The sequence below is a fragment of the Chenopodium quinoa genome, unplaced genomic scaffold (genome assembly GCF_001683475.1).
Source record: "Chenopodium quinoa cultivar QQ74 unplaced genomic scaffold, ASM168347v1, whole genome shotgun sequence".
Taxonomy (NCBI): Eukaryota; Viridiplantae; Streptophyta; class Magnoliopsida; order Caryophyllales; family Amaranthaceae; genus Chenopodium; species Chenopodium quinoa.
This window is the reverse complement of record NW_018744821.1, coordinates 816371-828771: the sequence shown is the minus strand read 5'-3', so window position 1 is coordinate 828771 and position 12401 is coordinate 816371.

Here is a 12401-nt window from a genome sequence, read left to right as displayed (position 1 = left end):
CAGGCAAAATGTAGCTTACTTGGCCAATCTTTGTAATTTTCCGTCATCTTTTCGATGATAGTTTTTACATTCTTGTTGGCCGATTCAACCGTACAATTTGTTTGTGGCCTGTAGGGTGATGATCTGTGATTCTTAATATGATACTTCATTAATAGTTTTGCGCACTCGGCTTGGAAATGAGTTCCATTATCACTGATCATCTCATGAGGTACACTATAGAGGCATATGATATTTATCTCAATGAATTGAGCTACATGTTTTACTGTTAGCTTAGCATATGAGGCAGCTTCGACCCATTTGGTGAAGTAATTTATTTCTATAAGGATGAACTCATGTCCCCCTTGTCCTGGTGACGTTATTTTTCCAATGATGTCGATACCCCAAGTAGAGAAAGGCCATGAAGAAGTATATGTATAGGGAAGCGAAGGTGGAACGTGCTTCAAATTTGCGTAGACTTGACATTTCATACATTTCTTGGCGTATTCGTGACAGTCTCTCTCCATAGTAGTCCAATAATAACCTTGTCGTTGAATCTTTTGGACTAACATTTTAGCATTCATATGCGTTCCACATATTCCGGTGTGGAGGTTTTCCATGGTTTTGCGTACTTCAGTCTTTGCTATGCATAAGAGATTTCTCCTTTAAGTGGTCCTTTTGTGGAGTTCTCCTCTGATGAGCACATACTGTGAGGCCAGGAGCCTCAAAGCACGGTGTGCCCTTTTATCTGTATTAGAAGGGTGTTCTCCCTTCATCACGTAATTAAGGATATCTTTATACCATGGCTCTACGTCTTCTTCTTGTGCTTCTTGTTCATCATCAAGTGCGTGAACATAAGCCGGCTCATACATTCTTTCTATGGTTAATGGAATTATGATTGTGTCTGTTGAAATTCGCACCATTGATGCTAATCTAGCCAGTGCGTCGGCGAACTGGTTTTCTTCTCTAGGCAAGTACGTACATTCCACTTCATCTAGTTGCTCCGTGAGAGTTTCCAGATGAGCTTGATACGTAACGAGACTTTCACTTCTCACCTTCCACCTTTTGGAGATCTGGTTGATGATTAGGGACGAGTCGCCGCAGATTCTGAGTTTCTGTATTCCAAGGGCCACAACTGTTTCCAATCCCAAGATGCATGCTTCATATTCTGCAGCATTGTTGGTGACATCAAAGTCGAGCTTCATGAAAATCGGAATGTGTTCTTCGTTGGGTGATACGAGCAAGACTCCCACACCGAAACCCTTTTGGTTCGAAGCTCCATCAAAATAGAGCGTCCAGCTATTGTAGGGAATATTTCAAGCATTACCCCAAACTTGAACCCCACTGTGATCATACACTAAAGTACGGTGGCGTCCAAAGGGAAGGAAGCTAGAGCAAAAGAGTCGCCAACAAGTTTTAGGAAACTTGTAAACCGTTCACAGGGTGAAGGTTACACCTCTTAACGATCCAGGATATCGTTAACTCCAATAGGTCTGGAACCAAAACTGGAAGTTCAGGGATGAAGGTACAAATCCAACCTAAAAGAGATTGAACCTGCTCTAATAATAAACCTCTACTTTATTCTTCTCGTATTCACGTGCGCTCTCTGACTAACATGCAATCAATAGATTTACTCTAAACCTGTTTAATCTATGGTTATTGAATATTAATGCACAAATAAATCTATTAATGGCGATCACTTGAATTAAAATCATATTAGTCCTAAACAAGATTATTAATTATCTTATAAAGCGTGATTACAAGTACAAATTCCCTTTAAACATGCATTAAAGGTGTTGTAGACACCCATTTGTGTCTCCACAAAACCAAACCCAGTGATGAATACCTTTCAAGTCGAATCATAATCGAATGAAGTGAAAGTGTGGAAAGTCTAGTGTTGCGGCTAGTTTTAATTCTTTTCTTTCTCTCTATTTTTGAAAACCTATTTTAAGAAAACAGACAATTCAGTTTGGTTTGGTCCATGTTAAGGGTCCAATAATAGTGTAGTTGGGTCGGGTTCAAAAAAAGCTTTCGAACGATATATTATAAGCCCAATTCCGATGAATAATGAGGAAGTTATGGCCAAATTACTAAACTAGGCCCGGTTTGATCTTTATATGCAGCCCAATGATCTAGACGAGGGCCTAAAATTTCTTTATCATTCTTAATGAAATTAGAATTGATAATAGTCTTCTAGATTCTTCTAGAAGGTTCTTTTCATTCCTAATTTAATTAGCATTGATAAATTGACTTTAGTTGACTTTTTAGAGTTTTAATCATAATAAAAAAGTATTTTTAAGGAAAATACAATTTTGCCCTTCTGTACGGATAAATTTTATTAAAATTAAGAAAATGCGTGAAGCTGGTTTCTAGCGCCTGGCGACAATTAGCGCCTGGCACCAAGGCTTGGCGTCTGGCGCTAATGTCCAGCGTCTGGCGCTAAGCTCTTTTATTCTCTTCGAAACTCTGATTCGTTTTTTTATCACATCCGGCTGATTTTTTCTATAAATAGCCTCCTAAATCTCCGTTTTTAATTATCAACAATCATCAATTCTCTCTATCAATTATCATCAACGACAATTAGTTTTCTTATTCTCTTTAGTTTTCAAGAATCCATTCTCTCTCTCAAGCTTTCTCTACAAAATTCCGCATTCAGAAACACCTAGCCAAGTTCGAAGTTGCCTTCGTCCTAGCCGTGAAAGGTTTTAATTTCTGAGGGTTTGGTCCCAAATCTCTATTTCAATTATTTAATTTAATTGTTTTTATTATTTTCCTTGAAGATACTAATGCGTGTATTTTGTTATTAGGAAGAGGTACGAGGCATCCAAGTAAGTGCTTTAATTGATTTATTGATATTATGATATAGAGATCATGTCTAGGTTATTATGATTTCTAGTGTAATGTTAGGGTTTTTTTATCTTCCTGGTATCATATTTAGGGTAACAACCATAATTTCTAATATCAAATATGACAATTGTGATTCCTGCGATGCTTCCTGTTTTCCTTCCTAATATTCATGTTAGTATTATGTTAGGGCTATATATTTGATCTTTATTGCTTAGTGACATGCTAAGGTTTGTTATTAATCTTGTTAGTATCATGCCTAGGATCTTGCTATTAATATTATGCTTTAACATGATTATGATAATGATTATTTTGATTATTATTTATGATATTATTATTATGTTGCTTGATATATATTTATTAGTTATTACTTGATCACGTCTTTTATGCGTGTTTAAAGGGAATTTGGTACTTGTAATCACGCTTAATAAGACAATTAATAATCTTGTTTAGGGTTAATTTGATTAAAATTCAAGTGATCGGCAATAATGGATTTATTTGTGCATTAATATTCAACCAACATAGATTAAACAGGTTTAGGGTTAAACCTATTGATTGCATGGTAGTTAGAAAGCGCACATGAATACAATCAGAATAAAGTAGAGACCTATTATTAGGGAAGATTCAATCTCTTTTAGGTTGGATTTGTACCTTCATCCTTGAACTACCAGTCATGGTTCAAGACCTTTTGGAGTTAACGATCTCCTGGATCGTTAAGGTGTGTAACCTTCACCCTGTGAACGGTTTACAAGTTCCTAAAACTTGTTGGCAACTCTTTTGCTCTAGCTTCTTTCCCTTTGGACGCCACCGTACTTTAGTGTATGATCACAGTGGGGTTCAAGTTTGGGGTAATGCTTGAAATATTCCTTACAGTTTTTGGCGACTCCGCTGGGGAGGATTTCTATTTTAATTCCTGAAATTTATTTCGGCAATGATTTAGAATGAGTGGATGACACTCGAAAAGTTCTAAGTATTTCATGTGCGTAATTTTGATTAACATTATTGTCATATGCATAAAAAAAATCTCATTGGGAAGACCATCCGTAATGAGTTAAAAACATAGGATTTTTACACGTAGGAAATTTGAGGAATATCTTTCACAACTAGGATCGAAATAATGCTGTGCGAAACTGGAAAATTTTATGGAGCATAGATTGCTGCTGAGGCAGGTAGGAACTAGCGTCATAAAACAGAGTCTAGCGCCGATGATTTGATTCTGTTTGTTGGCGCAAAGTTCTTCTAATCCCGAGCCAGAAATATGTGTTCTAATTTTGACCAGCTTTTAGCACTGTTTGCTCGTTCCTACTTCTTGATTGAGTTTTTCTCACTTTTCTGAAATCCATATGTAGAATACATATGGACATAACCCTCTGGGAATTCATGCTCTATCTACCTGATTGAACGCTCTGTGCAACAAAGGGTACATCCGAGAATGTTGAATTCACCAAACATGGAAGCGAGTTTTTAACTCGCGGTGTCCCATCCACTTGCGCCAACCCTTCAAGGTAAGGCTTCCGCGCGGTGCATCCGAACAATTAACCATGGACCCTCTTTGACTAACACATATCCCAAACTTTAGAGAACTAGAGCCATGGTTAGTGTATAGGATAGCTCCTGCTGAACTATCGCCCAGCCCCCAGGGTGCACACTCATCGCCGAATAAGCAACTAAAAGAGGGCTCATCACCTCGGCAGAGTCAGCCCGCAGGGCTGACCAGGCTAAACTCTCCACGAAGGAGATAGTACGCCTATAAATAGAGGGTAAAGTACAACGGAAAGGAGGTTAGACACTCAAGTTATTACACTTTCTATATCTCTCTAAGTACACTTTCTCTCTCCAAACACTCTCTAACTTAAGCTTCGAAGGGGGGTTCCTCGAGCCACCCTCGAGGGCAGTTTACGTGTGCTGCCGTGTATAGGATGTTGACAGGACCCAGCTTACCCAGCAGAACCCTTGGATCCATACCTGACAATTGGCGCTAGAAGGAGGGGATTGGATCATCTAACCTGAGGTTCGCCAACTGAGTTAGGGATTAGTTAACAAACCACCATGGTCGAAGAAGAAACTGTACAAACACCCACGTCCAAAACTAATGAGACTTGCCAAACACCACAAAAAACACCCCCAGTAACCAGCGATCCAAAAGGATCCACTGGAAACCCCAAATTGACCATCTCACAGAAATCCAACCCCATCGGATCGACATTAGCCACTGCTAAAGCAGCGGCGAAACCAGTAGATCCGGTACGATCCAGCTCTATTTTCAAGTACGGAATGTCGTTAATAGGCGCGAACAATGAGCTTATTAATTCAGTACCTGTAACCCAGAAACCGCAGCCCGTAATTATGGCAGCCATTCTGCAGAACCTCTCTAAGTGCAGCAAGGAGCAGCTGGCTGCAATGACAGCGGTCCTTACCAAAATGGGTAAGGGGGCAAGCCCATCACTGACAACGGCAGCTGCGGAGCCCGCAGCAAAAAACCGGAAGTCTCAACTCTCACCCCCGAGCAGTAAGAGCTCATTCAGCCGAGGAAAAAGGTATTGGAGCTGGAATCTCGCAACCTGAATCGAGAATGGAGCATAGAGGAAATGACCCCCGCTCGAATCAGCCCAAAGAAGCGGGTCCCTCGCAATAGGTCACCGGCCGCAGAGCGAGGACCCAGCCCGGAGAGAGATAAACGAGCGCGAATCCAGGTTGTTCTAGATGATTCCCCATTTTGCTGGGAGATTCTGGAAGAACCCATGGAGAAGGTGAAGATGCCGAGCTGCAAGTACAGTGGAACCACAACACCCAAAAGCCACATATCAGCTTTCGAGAATCATATGGTACTCTACACCATGACAGACTCAGTCTAGTGTAAGGCTTTCCCACCAACTCAGGAGGGGCTGGCAGCGGAATGGTAAGGCGCCATCCCAAAATGTTCTGTGTACTGGTACAGCCAGCTGAAAAGAATGTTCATGGAGCATTTCATAACCTTGGTGGACAAAACCAAGATGACAACCGAGCTGATGTCCCTGGTTCAGGGAAAGGATGAGCCCCTGAGGGAATTCATCACCAGATTCAACAAGGAGGCAACAACCATCCTTAATATGATCCAAGAGGTAGCGGTGTTAGCAATGCAGAGTGGCCTACTACCAGGGTCACCATTTAGAGCATACATGGGGCGTAAGAGCCTCAAAACGCTCGCTGAAGCGCTGGGTAAAGCGCATGAGTTCATCAAAGCAGACGAGACTGACAGAGCAATGCTAAGTAGGAAAGCAACAGGTGACCTTGTTAAGCGGGAAGAGGTCACTCGAGCAGAGAACACACCCAGGGTGGACCAGCCAAGCAAGGATGAGCAAAACCGCAGAGAAGCGGACAGGGCAGTGGGACTGAGAAGGTCCGACCCAAGGAGAGGGCCAAGGCCTGGGAAGTTTGATCAGTATACCCCACTAACCCATTCCAGATCTCACATATTCAGCGTAAATAAGGCTGATGATAAGTGGCAGAGGCCTCCAAGGATGGTAAAAAGGAGTCGTGATACTAGTAAGTGGTGTGACTTTCACGGGGACTATGGCCATACCACTGAAGAATGCACGCACTTGAAGGACAACATAGAGTACTTAGTCAGGAGAGGATACTTGAGTCAATTTAAGCAGCGTGATGACCTTCCCAGAAGAAGGGAGGAGGATGGAGCGGGCCGAGCTGACTGTAGAAGAGGCCATAGGGGCCCAACTGGAGACAAGGATAGAGATGGCAAGCCAGAGGGCAGGGTGTACGTGATCAGCGGGGGTCCAGTACATGAGGGGACAGTTAATAGAGCGCGGGCTGACCTGCGGGCAATGATACATCAAATAAACGACAATGATAAGCGTAGATGGCCACCTCTTCCCCCGCAGCCACGAGCCACGTTTGACGAGAATGACTAGAAGGGCATAATTTATCCTCATGATGACCCGCTGGTGGTGACAATGAGAATTGCAAACTGGGAGGTGGATAGAATACTGATAGACGGAGATAGCTCAGCCAACATCGTATACATCAGTGCGTTCAATGAGCTAAAGTTGGACAGAAAAGACCTGAAGAGAGTAAGCTATGAGGTCACCGGGTTTAATGGTTCGGGGCTCACCCCAGAAGGAATAATCAAACTCTAAGTCCGGGTAGGAGAGAGGTCGAGAAGGCGTGATGTCCGAGCAGAATTTCTCGTGATAAACTCCCCTTAACCCTACAATGTAATCATGGGAAGACCGCTCATCCACAAGATAGGCGGGGTGGTATCCACTTACCACCTGGCCATGGCTTACACAACTAATGAGGGTCGGTCAGCAAAGCTCAGGGGAAGCCAGAAGACAACCCAACAGTGTTACATAACTGCCTTAAAGCAGCCTGCCAAAACCAGACAATAGTCCGATTCCGAGAGAAGGCTCCCTGAGCAACCTGAGAGGAAGTCGAGGAAAAGGAAGCGTGAAGAGTATCATAGGGAAAAAGATAAACAAAAGTTGGCAATGGAAAACTTCGAGCCTGCAAAAGAACAAATGGTCAGACCACTTCCCAGCGGGGAGCATGTCACAGTCGAGCTCACAGAAGGTGGTCCCTCGAGGACGGTGAAGATTGGGAAAGACATAGATCCAGGAGTAAGGGTGCACCTCATAGTGCTGCTGAGAAAGAATAAAGACATTTTTGCATTTTCTGCAGATGAGATGCCCGGAATTGACCCAGCAGTTATGGTGCATAAGCTGAATGTGAAGGAGGATATTAGGCCAGTCTGGCAAAAAAGCGAAGCTTCTCCACGGAGAAAAACCAGGAAATCCAGGAGGAGGTGGAAAAACTCTTGGAAGTAGGATTTATTGAACCTTGTGACTATCCAGAATGGTTAGCCAACGTGGTCATGGTGAAGAAGGTAAATGGCCAATGGAGAATGTGTGTTGATTTCACGGATCTTAATAAAGCTTGCCCGAAGGACTGTTACCCACTGCCACGGATAGATTAACTGGTAGACTCAACCAGCGAGCACGCCGTGTTAAGCTTCATGGACGCCTTATCAGGGTACCATCAAATCAGCCTGCACGAGCCAAACAGGCAGAAAACTGCATTCATTACCGAAGGGGGAGTGTATATTTACATAGCTATGCCCTTCGGGCTGAAGACCGTTGGAGCAACTTTTGAGAAGGCAATGGATAGAGTATTCCTTCACTAGAAGGGAAGAAATGTGGAAATATACGTTGACGACTCAATTGTTAAGAGCGTCACGTAGGCTGGACATATCATGGATCTGGAGGAAACATTTGCCACCCTAAACAAGTATAGAATCAAGATCAACCCGAAGAAATGTGTCTTTAGAGTGAGCTCCGGAAAGTTCTTGGATTTTCTGATCAGCGAGAGAGGAATAGATGCCAACCTAGAAAAGGTCGAAGCAGTTCTCAGTCTGCCCAAGCCTAAGAGCATCAAAGATATCATGTGGTTGACAGGGAGAATGGTCGCATTGACCAGATTCATCAGCAAGTCAGCAGACAAAGCCTTGCCATTCTATCAACTGTTGAAAGGAAACAGAGAATTCAAGTTGGGGACTAAGGAGAAAGAAGCCTTTGAGGGTATTAAGGAGCATCTTACTAAGCTCCCAACAATGATCAGCCCGGAGCTGAGGGAAAAGCTGCAGTTGTACATCTCATCGTCAATACAGACAATCGCAGCCGTTCTGCTAGTAGAAAGACATGAGCAACAAAGGCCGATATATTTCGTGAGCCACGAGCTGACCGAGGCAGAGCAAAGATACCCCCTAGTAGAGAAGCTAGCCTTCGCAGTGGTCATAGCAGCAAGAAAGCTAAAACCATATTTTGACGCGCATATAATAGAGGTCCTCACAAACCACCCGCTGGAGAAAGCATTACAAAAGATGGATGCATCGGGTAGACTCTTAAAGTGGGCAATCGATCTTTATGAGTATGAGTTCGAGGTTAAGCCTAAAGCAGCCATCAAGGAACAAGCTTTAGCAGACTTCATAGTGGAAGCCTCCTATGAGGAGAAAGAGGATGACATTGGGGTCTGGAAGGTTAAAGTGGATTGATCCTCAGCCCAAACGGGGAGTGGGGTAGGAGTCATAATGACGTCTCCAGGAGGAAACGTATTTGAGTATGCCATCAAGTTCAAGTTCAAGTTCAAGTTCAAAGCGTCTAATAATGAAGCAGAGTACGAGGCGACCCTGGCAGGCTTGCGTATGAGCCTCGCGGTCGGAGCCAGCAAAGTACACCTGCAGACTGATTCTCAGCTCGTTGCCAGCCAACTGCAGGGGGTGTATGAGATAAGGGAAGCCACTATGATGAAATATGTAACCAAAGTGAAAGAGCTGGCAGCCCAGCTAGTTCACTTCCAGATAGACTTGGACCCTAGAGCAGGAAACTTTCAGGCTGACGCCTTATCTAAGTTAGCCAGCTCCACCTTACAAAGCCTCATAAGAATAGTGATGGTCGAAGTGTTAGAGGAAAGCAGCATTGCTGAAAAGGAGCAGGTAAACTGCGTCGGGAGTCAAAGAGCCTGGTTCTTAGACATCTTGGCGTACAAACTTCATGGCTTGCTGCCCGATGATGAAGTACAAGCTAAAAAGGTGAATAAAGAGGCAAATTGGTATGTAGTGATGAATGGAGAGCTCAACAAGAAAGGCTTCTCAAAGCCGCTGCTGAGGTGTATTCCAGAATGGGAGCAGGAGGGCATTATGGAAGAAGCCCACTCCGGAATATGTGCCAACCATATCGGCGGGAAAGCATTGGGAGTAGAGGTCCTTAGAAGAGGGGCATGTTGGCCAACTCTCACGCAAGACACACTAGCATATGTCAAAAAATGCTACAAGTGTCAAAAATATTCACTAGTCATAAATCAGCCAGCAAACGATCTGACTCCAATCCTTAGCCCGATCCCGTTCGCTCAGTGGGGAATGGACATATTGGGACCTTTCACCACTGGGTTAGCGGGCAGGAAGTATCTCATTGTGGCAGTAGATCACTTTACTAAGTGGATAGATGATGAGCCCAAAAAGTACATAAAGGCAACCCAGGTCAGAACAGTTATATGGAAGAGCATCATCACTAGATTTGGGGTGCCACAGTGCATAGTCTTTGATCATGGGTGCTAATTTGACTGTGACTCCATAAAGGACTACATGGAGGATATGGGCACCAAGTATGCAAGCGCCTCAGTCTGTCACCCGCATAGCAATGGCCAAGAAGAAGCAGCAAACAAGCTGATCTTGACAGCCCTACAGAAGAAGCTGGAGGAGTACAAGGGCTTGTGGGCAGACTTAGTCCCAGAGGTCTTATGGGCAAATAGGACCACTAAGAAGGAGTCAACCGGTAAAATCCCTTTCACCCTGGCCTACGGGGTAGATGAAGTTGTCCTTGTGGAAGTGCAAATCCCCAGTCTAAGGATACAGCACTATGAGCAGCAAGGAAATGAAAAGCGCATGCTGGAAGAGCTAGACTTCCTGCTAGAAGTAAGGCTAAAAGCAGCCCTTAAGCCGACAGCTCAAAAGAGCAGGATCTCAAAAGCTTTCAGTAAAAGGGTCAAGCACAGGGAGATCCTGCCAGGAGACTTAGTCCTTAGGAGGGCAACAGATGTTGGAAGAGGAAATCAGCATGGAAAGCTGTCAGTAAACTGGGAAGGCCCTTTCATCATCCACGAGCAGGTTGGACCAGGCATGTTCCTCTTTGCTGATCAAGAAGGTCAGGTCTTAAGAAAAATTTCAATGCTGATATGTTAAAGAAATATTTTGTTTAAATAGCCTGAAACATAGCTGTTTCAAGTCGATAAACCTTTATTCAGTCCATGTTATGTTAACTAAGGCATTTGAGCCATTTTTATTAAATGAAATACAAGCCTCTGCGTGAGGAGTATGTTGCATAAATTTGTTTAATATAGTATGCCCAAGCATCATATACTAACATGCAGATATCAAACAAGAATAATAATAAAGTGTTAGAGGCAAGAAGCACTCTAGCGCAAAATAACAAAGAAAGCATCTCTCCTTAAAACCTTGCTTCACATGCAAAAAGCAAAACAGGGCACCACCTCCGGGACGCCTGAGGGGGAGCCTGACATTTTCAGCTTGAGCAGGGGAGAAGAGAAGAAAAGAAGAAGATGAGCTACATGGGCAACACTAAGGTTCTTTTAGTCCCATTCATCCCATCTCTTCGAGGGGGAGAGTAAAGGAGAAGACAGTCAAGCAGTAAGCCCTTACAAAAAGAAGTAAGCAGGCAGTAAACAAGCTGAATGACATGAATAAGTCGCAGCATAAACAAGCTGAATGACATAAATAAGTCGCATTATAAACAAGCTGAATGACATAATAAGTCGCAGCATAAACAAGCTGAATGACATAAATAAGTCGCAGCATAAACAAGCTGAATGACATAAATAAGTCGCAGCATAAACAAGCTGAACGACAAAAACAAGTCGCAGCATAGATAAGCTGAACGACACAAATAAGTCACAACAAAACAAGCTGATGACATAGACGAAATAAGCAAAAAGTTGATCGACACAAACAAGTCTCAGCAAGGATAAGTCAAATAACACTCAATCAAATATATCAACCAGCACGCAAACGAAGCCTTTGGGAAAAGCCAAGTGAAGTACACAGCGCGCAAACACTTGAAGTAGATAAAGCAGGAAGGACAAAATGTAACAAAGTCCCTGCTGAAGCACAGCAGAGCGCAAAAGAAACAGAAAAGCGCTAGGCAACTAAATTAAAAGACAAGAAGGCCCAACCTACGAGGCCCCACAAAACGTAATAAAGAGCAAGCATGCAAACAATGAAGTAAATAGCAAAAAAAGCAGCAAGAGGAGATCATAAGGAACATACATTATAAGGCTGAACCCCTGCCCACCAAGGCAGAGTAAACATTCAGAAGGTCAGTCACAGAACAAATAAGGCTGAGCCCACATCCACCAGGACAAGGAAACACTCAGCGGGTAAAGTTAGAAGAACACAAATTCAAGCTAAGCTGGACAGACCCAACAACGAAAGAAAAAGTATTCTGAAAATATACAGAGAAACATAATCTTTGGCAGCTATACACCCCAAAGATAGTAACAAAAACTACCTAGTTACAACAGATCTGGGTAAGGGAAACTCAAAGGAACCACAGGACTAGGAGGGTGACAGCCGCCATAACCTTTATTGATTATCAGTCAGAGACTCCACTCCAACAGCTACAGCAACGTTAGGGCAGAGAGGCACCTCCAAGTTCAGCACGGCCTGGTTGGGGATCTTGCAGTCAGCAGCGCGAGGGTGATCAGCGGGAAGATCGAACAAACCAGCCTCACCTGCAGCTTCAACCTTAGCCAAGAAGGAATTAAAGTGAGCCTGCTGTGAGCGCGGGGAAATTAGGTCGTTGACTAACCTCCTCACGGCCAAACAAAATTTATTATAATCCTAAACTAACCCCTAAACAAGTCTAGTGGTAAGTTCGGAGTCGAACCACAAGGAACGGTAATGTTGGATTGTTCTCGATCTAATGCTTAAGCTACGCCGAAGTTGGTTTATGGATAGTGGACACTACAACTACACTAACACACATATAAATATCAAGATATTATAAAGTCTACTAGGG